At 39.0% G+C, this 16943-nt stretch overlaps 1 protein-coding gene across 1 annotated transcript in view; it reads right to left on the bottom strand.

Annotated features, from left to right (window-relative positions):
* Positions 1 to 13197, bottom strand: part of TASOR2 (transcription activation suppressor family member 2) — a 73697-nt gene extending 60500 nt beyond the window's left edge. Inside the window, exon 1 of the mRNA XM_031444790.2 lies at positions 12708 to 13197. The gene's annotated coding sequence lies outside the window, so the exon portion shown is untranslated. The remainder of the gene's footprint in view (positions 1 to 12707) is intronic.
* Between the last annotated feature and the right edge of the window lie 3746 nt (positions 13198 to 16943).

The following is a 16943-nucleotide window of genomic DNA, read 5'->3' as shown; positions in this document are numbered from 1 at the left end:
AACTCTCATACATTCCTGGTAGTAAATCAAGTCTACCAAGACTTCCAGCAAATGGCTGGTGATCCTTGGCTGTCCATTTACATTTAAGTGTGAGGCACTTAAAGCTGACGGGGCAGGGGTTAGACAGCTCAATGACAGAGCACATGCTTAACCTGCTTGAGGTCCTGGGTTCAATTCCCCAGTACTTCCTTAAAAAAAAAAAAAAAAGGCTGACAAAGTTTGGTGCATGAACAGCGCGTCCTGACCGATAGTCCTCATCCTTGCAGGTGACCTGATGGTGATGCAGCTGTTCAGTCAAGCGAACCTGAAAAATCTGAGTCTGTTAAATATTCTGCCATGGGCTCTAAGTTTCCCCAGAAAAGAAACTTTATTATCTTGTTTAGGGGAAGCGTAAGCTTAACTATTAGTTCTGGGAACCACTCAGAAAAAGACAACTCTGGTTTCACTGTTGCATATGTTAATTTTCACTGAATCTGTATTCTCATTCAGGTGCCTCACCCTGACCTCAGTTGTCCAGCGCCTGCCCCATTCACGTCTCCCGAGTATAAACCCTCCATCTTCTGTCAGGTAGAAGACAGACAGCTGTCTGGGTGTATGGAGTGAAGGGGATGGAGGGCATCAAAATTCTAAAAATCATTGATCAACCCTTCTATTTCTACTCCATCTGTATTCCTGACTTGAGAAGTACCTGGTACCTCCAAATCCTGAGCCTTTTCCAGATTATGTGAGGGAATCAGCTTGCTTCTCTTATTGGCTTAGCTCTCTGCAGCATTCTCTAGTCCACTAAGTCATTTACTACTTGACCACCTTCTTTCTAGTTTCCCAAATATTGATTTCACTACCCTTTTTTAAAATCGCCATTTTTTAAATTAAAGAATCCAAATGACTTTGTGGTAGATATGCTGTTTGCAGATAATGAAGTAATTATGGGTAAGATATAAGACATAAAACTGAGGGGAAGAAAGCACTGCTTTGAAATTTTTTCCTTTAAATTCTGATGGAAAATTAAGAACATCTCCACTTGGGCTCGCGTCTTTAACTGAGGATGAACTCAGCGGCCAATGGAAGGAGTCCACACCCTAAAGGAGCAGGAGCAGCAAACTACAAAGTGCTCATCCCCATCAAGAAGCCGGTAACTTTACATTTGATTTTTCCAGCTTGGCTCAGTTTCCAACGTTCATGCTTGGGATTCCTAAAGTCCTCTTCAGCATTTAACTAATTCTCTGTTGATGGAAGGGGCTGGGACTGTTTCTCCACACGTAAACTGATCTTTGTCATTAATCACTTTTATAATGAGAGAGCAGCTAAGGCATGCTGCCACGTCTTCCCCCTTCTCCAAATCTTCCTTGGCGATGCAGAAGTTAACCCTACATGGGCAGGGGTAGAAGTACGTCTCCGAGTCCCTGTCATACTGGAAGTCCTCGATTCTCACCTCATTATGAAACACCACTATCGTCACTGGGGCCAGCACAAGCCTGTCACCCCAGCCCTCCAACCCAGGCCGGGGCCAGTCTGACTTCTGATTTCACTATCTTCTCCTCTCTCGTTCTCTTGATCTTCATGGACTTATACCTTTATTCTTTCACTATAGTCTTAGTGGAATTTCCAGAGGGTGTGTACAATTGGACGTGTCACAGACACAACTGGAAGTGTTTACTTAATGTAAGCCTTAATTTCTTCAATCAAAAAATGTGGAATATACCATCTACTATAGTCGCTACTATTACTATTATTTTTTATTTCAACTTTTATAATTATGAAGACCTCACTTTATTTACTTATATATTTATCACACACCTAATTACATATCAAATCTTCAACAAATATTTGATTAATTTAAAAGAATTAGCTTTTAATGCATATGTCCACAATAACCATTTACTCAAACACATAAAAAGTACAAAGTGGATTTTCAATTCTCTCAAAGCTTTCTGTTCTTTCCTTTCAGAGTACTTATCATGGTTTATAATTACATATTCGTAATTACTTCACCAATGTCTATTTCCCTAATAAACCAAGCCCTATGAGGACAAGAATTATGTTTTGTTTACCTCCAATTACCCAGCATCAGCCCAATGCCTGACACACAGTGGATGTTTAGTAAATATGTATTTGGTAATTGAATGAAAGAATAAATACTACTAATGCAATTTAATCTGTTCCAAAACTCAGAAAAAGGAATAAATCTTCCCAATTCTTTTTTATAAAGCAGTCAAACGCTAACACCAAAATCTCACAAAGAATATACACAAGGAAACTATAGATCTATTTCTTATGACTACTGATACTAAAATCTTAAAATATATGTGCTGGCAAAAAGAATCCATCAGGACATTAAAATAATTACAGAGATCAATTAGGGTACATTCTAGGAATGTAAGAACTGGTTCAATAAATAGGAAATCCATAAATTCAGCTAGCCACATTGACAGGTCAAAGTTACCACGAGGGGCTGCTGCAGCATGAGATGACGTAGGAGAGCCTTGCATCAGACTCTCCAAAGGAAGGTACTTCATAATTCTTTTCCAACAGATGATTTAAATAAGTTTTTGTTGCTGCACAGTATTTTTTATTTATGTATTATTTTGGCCACACTTAATCTAAAAAACAAACTGATGGTTCCAAAGAAAGCTGTTAATTTAGTAACACAGAAAAATGGCCTACCATAAATTGTTTAGGGGAAAGAAAAGTAGATTACAAAAGAGAAGGGTATGTATATATAAAAGTCTTAAGAACATACAGCATGATTTAAACAACGGTTATCTTCTGTTTAATGCTCAATGCTTTATGTTTCTTGTTTGATTATCCCCCCATCACCAGATTGTTAGCTTCAGGAATGCAGGGAATTTATCCTTTTCCATGCTGTAACCCGCCTGCCCAGTACACAGTAAGGTTTCAATAAACATTTATGTAATGAACCAATCAATTCGTATTCCAGATCACCTCATTTCTCTACTCAAAGCCCTTCAGTGGCTGCTCGCTGCCCTCAGAACACAACACACACTCCCCGCCAAGGCCGTGTGAACGCCGACTCTTGCTTAACTCCCATACCTCACCTTGATCCACCTCCCGATTTATGCTTATAACCACCTTCCCACTACCCTGGGAGCTGATTCAAGCTGTTTGCTCCTTTCAGGCCTTTGCACTTGCTGTTATTTCTGACTGGAATGTTCTCTCTCCCATTCTGCCCAAGCTTAGCTCCCTCTCATATTTTAGTGAAATCAAGAAGTTATATTATACCCTCAGATAAACCTTCTCTGATCACCCCACTAAAGTAGGCATTTTCTTTAAAGCACTCATTAAAACACACAACTGTTTTGTCAGTGTACTTTTGTGTGTGTGTGGGGGGGGTGTCTGTCCTCCCCACTAAACGGAAGGTCCGCAGAGGCAGCTACTCTGTCTTGTTCACAAAGTCCCTTAGTATCCAGTAGAGCTCCCAGCATCACGGTAGAAATCCAATACTCTACCGAGTTATCTTAAGTGGGTCAAGTACAGGTAATTTTTGTTTTACTTTTTATGGCTTTATGTATATATACCTGAGATTTTACATAAGCATAAACATAATCTGGGGGAAGTAAAGTATTTTCATTTTGGAAAAAAAATCTCCCATTGCCCTAGGTAGAAGTTAGTTTTTAAAAATGATGACAAACTAAGAGAAAACAAATGGAAATACCATTTTTTCCATAAGCCAAAATAATAAAAGAGACTCCATAAAATAAAGTTTCTCTATGAAAAAATGGAAAATACTATGTAATGAAGAACGTGTGATTTTCATAAAAAATTTTAAAATATATGTAAAAAGTCTGCCATGTACAAAAGTTTAAAAATAATCATGGACAGAAAAAATAAAATCCAAGGTACCGCTTGCTATTATTTTAAGTGCAAAGTCCATTTGGAATCACTGCTTTGTATTTCAGAAGATCATCTGAAACACTTAAGTGGACACACACAGAAGAGCTGTAAGAAGAGATGCCATCTGTCCAGCAGCCCCGCAGGGGTCTCCTCCCCACCACCACACTCACTGAAGCCCACGGGGAGCTCTGTACCCCCGTAAGTACACAGACCCACCTGCCCATCACCTAGCTCGGCGGCCCCACCAAAGCTTCACTCCCTAAAGCCCCCGAAGGTGGGACACCTAGACCCGCCCTTCTCCCAGCGCTCAGGCTGGCCAGCGGGTGGGAGCCTCCGGCTGGAGGTGAGGGCCGACCCTCCTCCTCACCTCATGGTGCGCGGGGGAGGGGGCTGTGCCTCGGCCCTGCCGGCCCCTGCGGCCCCCTCCCGCCAGCGAAAGTCAGTGCGGCCGCGGCGGCGCTAGGCTGCGCCTTTTAAAAGTCAACGAGCGCGGCAGACCTCGAGCCCGCACACGGCCGGGAGCGGGGCTACGGTCTGGTCCGAGGGCTGGGCAAGCAAGCAGAGCGGCCTCGTCCTCAGTTTCTGACGTCTCCCAGTACTGAGAGTGGGCAGTTTGTTATTTTACAACGATCGCTCCAAGCTTCAATTTCCTCGAAGGTCTGGCCCGCAGGTTATTCAGTAACCATCCCAGACTGCAAATCCCGACCTTACCCAAAATCCATGTCTTTTCACCACGGTGACCCCAAGGTACTCTGACTACTGCCGCTGTAAGGCTTTCTCATTATTGTCTACGTAGCTCACCGGCTACAGTTTCATGGGCCTTTGTTATGTAATTTACAAATATAAAAGGCCTACCGAATACGGTTTTGAATACTCCATACCTACCCAGAAGATGCTGATACCAGCATCCTGGGGTTGAGATGGGGGTGCCCGTCCCTTCCACTAAGCCACCCACCGATAACAAAATTCACCAAAAATAAAACTGAACGGGGGTGGGGTGGCGGGAGGTGTGTGTGTGATGTGTCTGGTCTGCTCTCAGGACATCTTTACTTTTGGCCCATGTTTTAACTAAGTAATGTGAGATATCCATATGCATTCCCTGGGCCGCATCTGCATTTGCTAGAGGAAAACTAATCAGGAGTTCCCAGAGAATCACAGCTGCTACGTACTGTACAATTAGAAAACATAAGGAAATCTTAACTCACAAAGTAAATGACTTGAATTCACCCAGAATCATGTAGATTAATTACTACTTAAAACAGCAAATTAACTTTGGGTACTTAGATATACAAAGAGAGAGAAACTGCCTTCTTTTTTTTTAAACTTAAAAAAGTTATTTCCATTGCAAAAAATGAGTTATACTTATGTACTGACTTTTTCACTTAACTGTGGCTTGCTTACTTTTAGACTTAATATTCAATTTTTGAGGACTGTTTTAACATTCTCAAAATCCAATCCTCCTGTAAAAAGGATTTCTGTAATCAGACAGATACTTAACAATCTTTCATCTATCAAATTTTGCCGTCTTTCTTGCCATGCTGTGTAAAACATCAACAGATTCTTTAGAGACCATACTTTCCACATGCAAGCATCTTTTACTAGAATCATTTCAAAGTTTCTATGCCATTTTCAAACATCTGTATAAAGAAACTGACCTTTTGTTCTGGCTCATCAAACTACGTTTACTAATTTGTGTTTTAGAATTAAACTAACAGCCTGCAATGAAAAGGCTGCATTAAGCTCGTTACTGGATTTACTACAAGGATATTGTTAAGTAGTTCTGTCCTTCTTACAAGAAAATCCTAACAATAAATTTCTCTCAGATTCAATTACATTTTAAGACCTGCTCTGGATTATTCTGATGATTACCTATAATAGAAAGCGACACCTAATCCAGCCATAACAATGATTTTTTACTGCTACCATCCCTAGATACATCTCATTACAAATATCCTGGGCCAAGAACAGGCCTCTTCACTAAGGTGGCTCACAGAGAAGTAGGGGATAACCACAGGGTGAAGCAGGGGCTTCCACTGGTCAAAACAGGCCTTAGGAGTTGGGAGTCTTGAGCATTCCTTCTCCTAATGAGGAGCAGGTGTGCCCAGAGGTTCTAAACAGGGTCTATTTCACCGTACCACGGAGGGTAGTGAGTCTTTACCACAGAATATGACCAAGGGATTTAGTTACCCAGTTAAGTGTTACTAAAATCTTGTTAAGAGAAAACAGAAAGTATACCCCAGACATTTCTTATAAAATTTATAATTAAAAAAACTGAAGACAAATATAAAGCAAAAACAAAAACAAAAGGTCAACTAAGGTAATTAATAAAAACAAACGCTGGTTCTTTGTGAATAAAATAAGCAAATATAATCAATAAAAAAAGAAAAAATATCAAAAAGGAGGCTACAATAAAAAATACGGGGAAAAGTTTCTAAAATTATAAATTATCACACACTATACCAATAAAATTGAAAACTATAATTTATTAACATTGGTTTAATTGGAAGGAATTGGAATAAACCAATTATGATGAAAAAATTGAAAAAGTGGTCACAGTCCTACTCCTTTTCTCAAAAGACCAGTTCGAGTTTTATTGTCAAGGTTCACTTTTCACTTATCAGATTATGAAAAATCCACAAGTTTGGCAATGCAGTCTGTTGGGGAAACTGTGGGAGACAAAGGAAAAGAAAAGCAAAAGACCAGGAGAGAAGATTTACTATGAAGATTATGAAGATTTATTTATACATTAAGATAAACAGATCAACAGAATAGAAAAATGGAAATTCACAGTTCAGGAATTATGAATAGCCAATAAACACATTTTAAAACACCTTCAATTTACATACTTAAAGCCAAGTAACCCCAAGCAAGATAAATATACATTACAGCAAGACAGTAGAAAGCTAAAAACAAATAGAAAAATATCAAAGCAGGCAGAGAAAAGAAATTGAGAGATTGACAGCTGACTTTTCAATAATGGAAACCAAAAGACAGAGGAGTAACAGCTAAAAGACAACTGCCAACCTAAACTGCTATATTCAGCAAAAACATCTTCCTTAAATGACAGTGAAACAGATTTTCAGGTAAACACAAACTGAGAGAGTTCATCATCAACAGACCTTCAATAAAAGTTATTCCATAGGATATACTTTAAGCAAAAGGAAAATAGCCCTATAGATGGATGGTCTAAAAAATAAAAGAATAAATGAGTAATACAGAAAGTAGCCAAAACGTGGGGAATATAAACAAGTACTGACTATAAAACACAACAGTTATTTTAAACAGGGCTCCTTCTATCTGGTAAGAATATTTTTTAAAAAATTGAAATACATGATGGTAACATGCAAGTCATGATGGGGCTGAATGAAGTCAAACTTCTAAAGTTCTTACATTGTCTAAGAGGAAGGTAAATCTATTGGTTAGTTTTAGATATTGAAAAATCAAGGATGCATGGTATTTCTATAAAAAGGAAAAAAGGATAAAATTTCTAAATTAGTTTATGGGAAAATGAAATAAGGTATTAAATCAATATTTAAAAAAAAAGAGAGAGAGAGAGAAAAGAAATATAAAACAGCCAGGACAAATAGAAAGCACAAAATAAGAGCAACTGTAGTTAAATAAGCTATATGTCCCAGTTAAAACTGTTGTAAAATTGCATTAAAAATTCCAATAGATGCTCTTTTTTAAGAGACATATCTAAAATATAGAATTGCATATGAATCTTACAGCTATCAAAAAATAGTAAGTGAAAAAAGAAAAACTAAACAATCAAAGAAAGAAATGCATGTTAGAGATAATCACAAAGGCAAGACAGGATTCACCGAAATGGCTGATACAACTGATTAACTACAGGCAAGGTGAATTAACAGAATGGCGGAGGGAAACTGGGAACACAGATTCACAGTATCAGAAATGAAAAACGGAGACATAATTACACATTCTTCAGACATTAAAAACAGGAAGAGGGCACTTTTAACAACTCTGTGCCAATAAATATTAAAAATTTAGACAAAATGGACAGAGTCTTAAAAAACTAATTTACCAAAATGAACAAAATTTTAAGAATTTAAGTAATCCTGTAACCAATAAAGAAATTAAATCACTAGTCAAAAATCTGCCACCATCAACACTTAAGACCTAACTGGATTCAACAGTAAATTCTACTATAACTAATTATCCACATGAGAATAAAGTTAAATTATAGCTACACTCCAAATTACATACAAATAACAACTCCAAGTATACAGACATGAAATAAAAATCTTTAAAATCAAGAACTTCTAACACCACAAAGAGAAAAGGAATTTGCAACCCATTTAACTATCAAAAGATTAGTACCCAGAGTATGTTATGCAGTCCCACAGTTCAACAACCCAATAAAAAAACAGAAAAATGGACAAAGTTAGTACAAGAAAAAGGGGGGAAAGATCTCTACAGATAGGATATAAAGAGATGCTAAGATATAAAAAGGTACTCAAACTCAGTCAATAAAATGTAAATTCAAATAAACTGATACCATTTTTCAGTCTATCAAACTATCAAAACCTACAAGTTTAGCACACTCTGTGAGGGGAGGCTCTAGGAAAAGTCACTTTGGTATACTGCAGGTAAGAAGACAAAATCCAAGGAAAAGCAGTTTGACAATATTTACCAAAATTTCAAAAGCATTTATCTTTTGATACAGTAATAACAGTTATAGAAATTAATTGTACAGAAATTTCCCATACAAAATGACAAGTCTGGCGGGGGTGGGTACAGCTCAGTGGTAGAGCACATGTTTAGCATGCACGAGGTCCCGGTAAAATCCCCAGTACCTCCTCTAAAAAATAAACAAATAAATAAACCTAGTTACCACCCCCCAAATAAATAAATAAATAAAGTTAAAAAAAAAAAAGACAACTCTACAAAGTCACTCCATGCATCTTTTTTTTAACAGAAAAAGATTAGACAAAACTCGAATACTCTAGTACAGACTATAGGTTAAATAAACTGGTACAGCCACACAACAGAAAACAGTTTTCCCTACTATGTGGAATGAGCCTGCTTCCTATATACTGATTTGTGGATTTCCAGAATATACCGGAAAGTGGAGGAAAATACTGGAGCACATACAGTAAGGAGGAATATAAAAAATATACTGGGGAATGAGTTGGACAGGTACAGGGAAGAAAGATTTTCTTCAATGTACACCTTCACATATTTTTTAATTGTTTAAATAAATGATTCCAGTAACTTTTTTTTTTTAAGCAACAGGAAGAGGTCATCAACTTGTATATATATATAACGTTCATTTTAATTTGTAGATAGAAGAGAAAACAAGCACCCAGTAGAAAAAGTAGGGAAAATCTAACATTACACAGAAGAAAACAGACCCTAAATTTCTTTTAACTTTTAAATTTAAAACCAGAGTAATATATCACTTCACTTCCACCAGACCAGCAAAAATTTAAAAGTTGGACAACACCATATGTGGAGAGAATGGTGAGCAAAGAGGGAGTTCATTCACAATTGGTGGAGTATAAATCAGAATCACCATTTGGGAAAAGTTAGATATTCTCTAATGAAATTGAACATGCCCATATCCTCCCAATGGAAACAGCAATTCCACTATTAATATGCCCGAACAAAAGTATTGTATGTATGAACTTGGAGACAAACAAGAACATCTATGGCACTACTAACTATAACAGCCCAATGTTGGAAATAACCATTATGTTCATAAAGAATAAAATGGATAAATGTATAACATTCGTACAGTAGATAATTATACTTCAACAAACATGAATGAATCACAGGAGTGCTTCCCAAAGTGGTGATGACAATGTATGTGACTTTTTGATATTATATACTGAAATGTGTCATCATTTGGGAGATCTACATAATTCAATGAACTAAAATCTTCCACATGAACAATGCATGGGTGAAAGATTCCTTTAAAATGCAAGACAGATCAATAGGTTTTTACATCACAGAGTTTGAGAAGTCCATTGATTTCAAATTCTACATTGCTAACTTGTAAGAAACTACTAGGTTTTGATGAGTATTAAAGAAAAATATAACTATTTAAAAGATTATTAAAATATTTCCCCCTTCTCCTAAATATACAGCTGAATGAGGCTGGATTTTCTTCAAATACTTCAACCAAAACAATATATCGCAACAGATTGAATGCAGAAGCAAACATGATGCTCTAGTCATTAAAGATATCTGTGAAAATGTAAAACAATGCTTCTCTTGCTACTAACTTATTTTTAGTTTTGGAAAATAGTTATTTTTCATTAAAAATGTTGTTTAAGATTTAATATTTATTATTGTTACTATTTTGGAGGTATCAATAAATATACCATATGCTTACTGACACATGTAAATATACCTATATCTATATTTAAAATTGGTTAGTTTTAATAACTAATATGAAATAATCCACATAAGCAAAAGATCTTTGGGGTCCTCAATAGTTTCCAAAAGTGTAAGGGAGTCCTGAAGTTTCTGAATTGCTGACCTACAGGCACATACTTCAACAGGGATGACTCTCAGAAGCACAAAGTTTAACGGAAGTAATTCAGAATATACAGTATGATTCTACTTAAAGTGCAAGAACAGGTGAAAGTGCACATGCTGGTTAAAGATACATACACAGTTGATAAAACTGTAAAGAAAAGCAAGGGAATAATTAACACAAAATTCAGGATGCCCATGGTGATGGAGGCAGGGAATCCTTTGTTTCTGGCGAGAGGCACACATTAAAAGCTACTAAGATACTTGTTTTATTCTATTAAGCAGAATACATAGATACACTTTTTTAAAACAGTACATACAAATGGTATGTTTCACAACAAAAATTTTAATAGAAGAAACAGAGAGATACCTATTCTCCTAGAAAGAAAAACTCAAAAGAATGTCTCTTCTCAAATTAGTCTATAAATTCAATGGAATCACAAATAATATCCCAACAAGACTTTCTATAGAACTTGAAAAGATGGTTCTAAATTTCATTTGGAAGAAAAACGCACAAGAGCCCAAAGCTTTTTTGAAAAGAAAGCACCAACCATATTACAAAGCTACAAAAACTAAAACAGTGTGGTAACAGCTAAATGGGTCAAAGTAAATAATAAAGTTCAGAACCCAATTAAAAAAAAAAACTAGCAAAGTATATAAGCTGGCCAAAAATGCTTAATTTTCTTATTACCCAAGGAAGACAAACATTTAAATGAGATATTATTTTCAATTATTGGAAAATTAGTAAAATATTAGCATCAAGCGCTGGCTAGTGGGGAGATAAAAACAACTTCCAAGAGACTGAATGTAAAAGGGTACACTCATTTGAGGATAATTTAATAGTATTATTATCCATCATTCTCAAAAGGAACCAATTCTGTGATTCACAGAAATACTGTAATAAGCACATGGAACATTGTTTATAATGGCAAAAAAGATAATCACTGCAGCATTTTAATTAGAGGAGAAAACTTGAAAATAAATGTCCATCAACAGACGAATGAAAAACTCATTTGTTAAACAGATGCCATATCTATTTAATTATACTAAATAGATATATCATACTGCATTTATTTAACAAACACTGTCTCAGGCAAATTTTTAGACACTGCAGATTTTAATTCATTTAAGTAATTACGTTTGGATTACAAGAGATGCTCATGACACAGCTCTTTTCAAAAAGAACTGGTTGCACTTGGACAAATGTCCTGAAAACACGAAGTTTCAAAATTTCTTTCTCTTCCTTAAAATAACTGAATAAACACCATGTCACTTTTAATTTTTCTCTAATCTAGGTTATTTACTGATGTACTGAACATATTGTATAGAGCTATCCAGTTCTGGAAGTCAGTTTTCAACAGAAAAGTATACTTACGCTATTAAGGAATAGGAACTTTGCTATAAATCTCCCGAGCAGGCTTATTACCAACGTCAGAGCCTATGATATTAAATACCGTATCCAAACCCCTGTTCCCTTCTGGTGTTCTTCTGGAACACCGTGGGCCCAAGGATCACTAATGTTACTGCAGTTAACACCATATGCTTGTACAACACTTAGGTTTAGAACATATTTTCAAAGACCTTACCATTCTAATTTTAACTTACAAGGAGAATAAAGGGTATTTAAATTTCTGGATTTCAAATACACAAATGGTGATTAAAGTGAAACGAGGACTTTCGAAGTATCTCCCTTAAATTTGGAGGTTAATGTGCCACGTTCTCCCAAAGTGCTGCCTGGTGCCACCTTCAGACAAACTGCTGGGTTGCATGGACCAACCTATCGTGACACTCCTTTCGCACTACCTCGGTTTCCTGCTAGATGACCCTCCCGGTGGATAGACCTCTTCGTTTTCTGCCTACATGAAACCTCTACAGAAAGAAACTGTTGGCGCGGACTTTACAAAGCATCCACAGCCCAGGCCAGACCAAACGAGCAAAGCTTCCCCCCAGGTGTTTGTCGCAACGTTCGCGAGGGTGGAGCGGTCCTCGGACAGGCAACTCCAAGGCAAGGCTTAAAGCATCCCAGACTTTCAGAACGGGGACAGAGGGCCTCGGAAGCCCTGCTCGAGCCCGTCAAACGCTGACTTACTGGAAACAAGTGAAGATCCAGGTGTTAGCAACTGAGAACAGCCGCACGTCAAGTGTTCGGGAAAGCAGCAAAGCAAAGCAAAAGCGATTCTGAATGCCCAGACCCGCGCCACCGCCCGCACCCCGGAGCAGGGCAGACAGGCAAGAACGCGCTAGTCGCTCGGCACGCGAGAAAAGCAGAGTCGCCTGTGATTTTCCGTGAGATGACAAGTGCCAGCCCCCGCCCCGCCGCCCCTGCGCCCCCCGGGCACCGGCGAGGGGAGGTTTACCTGTCCTAGGCGCCGCCGCCGCCGCCGCCCCCCGGGACTTGGGGTTAGGGTTCAATTTCTTCCCCATGCTCGGAGATGCTGCCCGCTCCTCCACGCGCCTCCTTCCCCTCGCTCCCTCGCGGCCGGTGTGACAGACTCCGTCGGACCCGCGAACGAGCCAGGGAGCCCTCGGGCCGCCCCTTTCCGGGACTCCCCGCCTTCCGGTTTCCACGGGGCGCCGTCGCCCGCGTTCTCGCAGGCTCGTCAGCGGCGCGCAGGACCCTCCACGTCGCAGCCCGTCCTTCCCCTCCGCCCGGGTGCCAGGAGCGCGACGTGGGGCGGCCCCGAGGAGCCGGCTGGAGGGACGCGGGCCCGGCGTCCAGGCTTGGAGCCCGCAGGCCCCGGCGCGCTCGTCAGCCAAGCGTACTCCCGGCCCCAGAGGGTCATAGGAAGGCACCGACCCCGAGACGCCCCCCCGCCTGAAGGAACATGTCGACTTTCCCACTGACGGGCGCTGGGACCCGGAAGTAAAACCCTGCACCCACAGGAAGAGGAGGGGGGGGGAGAAAAGAGAGAAAGTGAAAACTGAACTGTGGCGTCTCGCTAGGCGGCAGGAGCCAATCCCTGAGGAGAACTCGACGCGCAGGCGCCGGCTGCGGCCGGCGTCCACGCGGCGCTCGCCGCTTCCCTCTGCGCAGGCGCGAGGCCGCGACAGGTCCCCGGACCGCCCTGAGTCTCCTGCTGCAGCTGCTGCTGCAGCTGCTGCAGCGGCGCTTGTTTTGTGTTGCCCCAAAGCGACGTCGCCGAAGTCACAACCTTGTCATTTAATAAACGATAATCCATGTAACCTTTGTTTGTGTGCTGGTTCCCTAGGAAGACACCTCTGGGACTTTATAATCCAACGCAGAGAGAGCTGAGGGAACGCAAGTAGCATTAATTCTACCGATGAGAGGTAGCAGGTGCTACAGACACTTAACTGGGAGCCAGGCACTGAGCCAGGTGATGGGAATGGAGTGACTTATTACCGTTTACTGGGGCCAGGTGCTGAATTAGGCACGAAGATCGCAGTGGTGAATAAGCCAGACAAGGACCCTGCACACAATGGAGCTTATTCTAGAGGTGGACGACAGTTGCAAGTAAACTACCGCCACTACCACCAAAACAGAATTTAATAATTCTGTGAAATGCTGGAGGAAGGGGTTGGAGGCTGGAGCCAGGAGCAGAAGAGGCAGAGCTACAAGGTCTCACTGAAAAAGGGACATTTGAGGTCAAGCCTCAATGATAAAAACACACCAAACTAATACTTGAAAGATGTGGAGGACGAGCTTTCCAAGAAGAAGACAAAGCAAGTACAAAAACCCTGGATGTGAAATTGTATTCAAGAACTGAGGAAGGTTGCCTGTAGAAGCAGAGAATAAAGTATAACATTTTTAATATGTACAACTCCCTGATGTATCACAAAACAAATACTCATGAAACACCACACTGGTCAAGAAAGAGAACACTGCCTAAACCCACCCTGTCCCCTACCATCAAACCTAACCACTAACCTAACTTCCATGGTAATCTCTTCCCTTTCTTAATAGGCTTGCTGCCTAAATACACATCCCCAAACTTTATCATTTAGTACTGCTTGTCGTTTGAACTTTATATAAATTGAATGATTTTGCGCCTAGTTTCTTTGGGGTAACATTGTGAGACTCATGTTTCTGTGTGCACTTACTCTTTCACTTTCATTACTATGTATGTAGATGTGGATGGAGCACGTTTTCCTTATCCATTGTGCTGTTGAGAGACATTTGCACTGTTTCCAGTTCTTGGCTGTTACGAACGATGCTGCTTTCTTATTCATGTCTCTTAGTACCCATGGGCATCATTTATGTTAGGTGTATACCATGCTGGATGTGCTGGACATGATAATTTGGATTTTTGTTTCAGCAAGTATTTATCCCCTTCCCTCTTCCATGGTTGGTCAAGCTTACCTCTCGACCTCACTGGTATTGTTCTTAGTCATATGAATTCTTTTGACTGATAGAATAGTAGCAGACAGGAGATAAGCAGGAGTCTTAAGTGTGCTTGTAGAGTTTGATTTGGCCCTTGAGCTCAGGTGATGCATATGAGGAGACCACTGTCTCATGTAGCTGTTGACCTTTCAGTCTGCACCCTCAGACCAAACATATGTGGAGCATATGAATCCAAACTGCAGGCCAAACTCATTAGATTAGATTAGATTAGCAGAACCTTAGACATCCTGAAGATTGGTGAGTATGAGAATTAATGCTGTTGTCCTACGTCCTGAGTTTGGGGTGGTTTATTATACAGCATTATTGTGACAATAGAGAAGGCTATGTTCAACTTTAATAGATAATGTCAAACTCTTTGCAAATTGGTTTTACCAAATTAAATTTCCACAAGAAAAGTATGAGAATTCTAGCTGCCCTAGAGCTTGGCCAATATTTTCTAATTTTAGCTACTTTGAAGGGTGTGTTATGGTGTAAATATGCATTGCCTCCAGCTTTGTTCTTTTTCAAATATTTATTCTAAGTCACTTTAATTTCTCTATAAATTTCAGAATCAGCTTATCATTTCTACCTAAAAAAAACCCCAAAAAACCCACAGCTGCTAGGATTTTGTTTGGGATTGTGTTGAATACATAGATCAGATTAGAGAGAGAAACTGAGAAAACAATTCCATTTACAATTGCATTGAGAAGAATAAAATAACTAGGAATAAATTTAACCAAGAAGGCAAAAGACCTGTATACTGGAAGCTATGACATTTATGAAAGAAATTGAAGACACAAATAAATAGAAAAACATGTACTCATGGGTTGGCGAAATTAATATTGTTAAAATGTGCATAATACTCAAAGCAATCTACATATTTAATGCAATCCCTATCAAATTCCAATGGCAGTTTCCACAGAAATAGAACAAAGTATCCTAAATTTGTATGGAACCAAAAAAGACCCTGAATAGCCAAAGCAATCCTGAAAAACAAAGACAAAGGTGAAGGCATAACAATTCCTGATTTCAGGCTATATTACAAGCTATAGTAACCAAAACAGTATGGTATTGGCATAAAAACAGACAGATAGATCAATGGAACAGAACAGAGAGCCAAGAAATAAACCCATGCATATATGATCAGGTAACTTACAACAAAGGAGCCAAGAATATACAATGTGGAATGGACAGTTTCTTCAATAAATGGTGTTGGGAAAACTAGACAGCTACCTGCAAAAGAATGAAAATGGACCATTATCTCATATCATACACAAAAATCAACTCAAAATAGATTAAAGACTTGAACATTAAACGTGAAACGATTAAACTCCTAGAAGAAAACATAGGCCATACACTCCTTGACATCAGTCTTGGTGATGATTTTTTCGATTTGACACCAAAAGCAATGGCAACAAAGGCAAAATCAAACCAGTAGGACAACATCAAACTAAAAAGATTCTGCACAGTAAACAAAACCATCAACAAAATGAAAAGCCAACTTATGGAATGGGAGAAAATATTTGCAAATCATATATCTGATAAGGGGCTAATATCCAAAATAAAGAATACATACAACTCAATAGCAAGCAAACCAACAATCCAATTTTAAAACATTTAAAAATGGGTAAAGAATAAACATTTTTCCAAAGAAGACAAACAGATGGCCAATAGGTACATGAAATGATGCTCAACATCACTAGTCATCAGGGAAATGCAAATGAAAACCACAGTGAGTTATCACCTTTTATCTGTTAAGAGTAGCTATTATCAAAAAGATAAGAAATAACAAATATTGGTGAGGCTGTGAAGAAACAGGAACACTTGTGTACTGTTGGTAGGAATATAAATTGGTGCAGCCTCTCTGGAAAACAATATGGAGGTTCCGCAAAAAATTAAAAATAGAACTACCATATGATCCAGCAATTCCACTGCTAGGTATTTATCTGAAGGAAATGAAAACACTAACTCAATAATATGTACCTTCTATGTTCACTGCAGCATTATTTACAGTAGCCAAGACATAAAATCAACCCAAGTGTCCACTGATGGATGAATGGATAGAGGAAATGTGGAATCATTTGTAAACATGTTCTTCCCTTCTGTCATGAGACTTCAAAAGTTAGTTTTTTTTTCTTTTAAACGAATGTGAACAATCTGGACTTTACGATTTCTCTCGAAAGCTGAAAGAAACAGGGAGTATGCCGGGGCCAGTAGGAAGTCTGTCCTTAAAAGGAAAGCATGAGAAGACTGG

Source organism: Camelus dromedarius, chromosome 26 (genome assembly GCF_036321535.1).
Source record: "Camelus dromedarius isolate mCamDro1 chromosome 26, mCamDro1.pat, whole genome shotgun sequence".
Classification (NCBI taxonomy): domain Eukaryota; kingdom Metazoa; phylum Chordata; class Mammalia; order Artiodactyla; family Camelidae; genus Camelus; species Camelus dromedarius.
Note: the sequence above shows the minus strand (reverse complement) of the source record. Positions and strands in the feature narration are given on the sequence as shown.